Genomic DNA, 1,510 nt, shown 5'->3' with positions numbered 1-1,510 from the left:
ATTTGCTGTTATGTTAAACTTATATTAAAGTTTTTCTTCATTACCCATTCAAGCCGTCTCCAGCCATTATTAGTCTCAAAGTGGGTTCCTCGTCATCAAAAATATTGAAGATTGATCGGAATAAAAACTGTTTGAATTGACGGATAACAATAATAACGTTCATAAACATCCATTTTCATCAGACAATTAACTTTGATAGAAGTCGCCCGTTATATAAATCACTTGCATCTGCTGACAGTCATAAGAAATATCTCCAGTAGTCTAAAGACCATTGGAGTTGGACAATTGCCAAGTAACAATATCTAATACAATCAGAAGAATTACGCTTTACATTGTAATATAATTATGATAGGGTTAGTGTGTGGAAACAACCAAATAAGTGCATGTTCTAATTCTTTATAGTCTCTACAGGGTCTGGAGATGATGTAATGTTGTAGGATTCAGATACATGGCATGAATTGGTTAGATTCTCTGAATGGTCATATCTTTAATCAATAAAATTGGACAAGATACACCCCATAGTGTTCTAGTTTTACCCAAATGGAGGTAGCTGCTTCCAGAATTATAATGTCACCAGTCATAGAACTAAAATCATTCATAATTAGTTTACTAAATATGTTTAGAATTGTAACATGTACCCTGGTCTGCACAGTTCCCAGATCTCATTCCTGCTTTGGAACAATTTATCAGGATACGTAACCCATGAAAAACAACTCTATCTAAATTGGAGACTATTGTATTTATGGAACAGTCAACGTTGAAGCAGATACCTTCAAGATGCTAATGGAGTCAATATCACATGACATCAAACTATGTGGTAGCCAAACACGTTATTATGTTGGAGTTTCTAATATTTTGGCCAGTAAGTGTACAAGTTCAAGTCATAGATCTTTATTCTAAATTCCAAAGTCAAATTTTAGGCATACTAACATTTGTTTCAGTATTTCGTAAAGAATCATCTGAATTATAAGAAGCATCTTTAAAACAACCTAGGGATGGACAACTCTGGATTAGTAGACGATCATGAAATCCATTAAAGGTGCTTTGAAAGAGCCAAGTTATACAAAGGTTCATAGATACTTAAAGATGTAATGTTTTAATGGTTTATTTAAACAAAATACAGTTGGGTTAAACTTAGATCATCTTTTTTATTTGTGTTGCTACTAGTTCTTGTTGAAATGAAAAGTGAGGGAAGAAGTTTGTCTCAGTTCTTTTTTGTTTAACGTAGCCATTTTAACATTGCATCTTTACTATTTATACATTTTATGTAAGACCGACTGTTTTTGTATATTATATATTTATAAATCTGGTAGGCATTTTATGTAACTCAGTTGTCTATGTAGATATCATACGTTTTATACCTAGTTGGCTGTTTTTTAACATAAAGTGTTTGCATTAGATTTATTTGTGCAAAGTGCACGCCATTCCCTATGAAATATGGTGATGTTACTTCTCCGTTTGTTAATTAACTTTCCGTAACTTCGTTCCGACGAAACTTTAGCGACACAAG

Source organism: Limulus polyphemus, unplaced genomic scaffold (genome assembly GCF_000517525.1).
Source record: "Limulus polyphemus unplaced genomic scaffold, Limulus_polyphemus-2.1.2 Scaffold3921, whole genome shotgun sequence".
Taxonomy (NCBI): Eukaryota; Metazoa; Arthropoda; class Merostomata; order Xiphosura; family Limulidae; genus Limulus; species Limulus polyphemus.
This window is presented reverse-complemented; position numbering follows the sequence as displayed.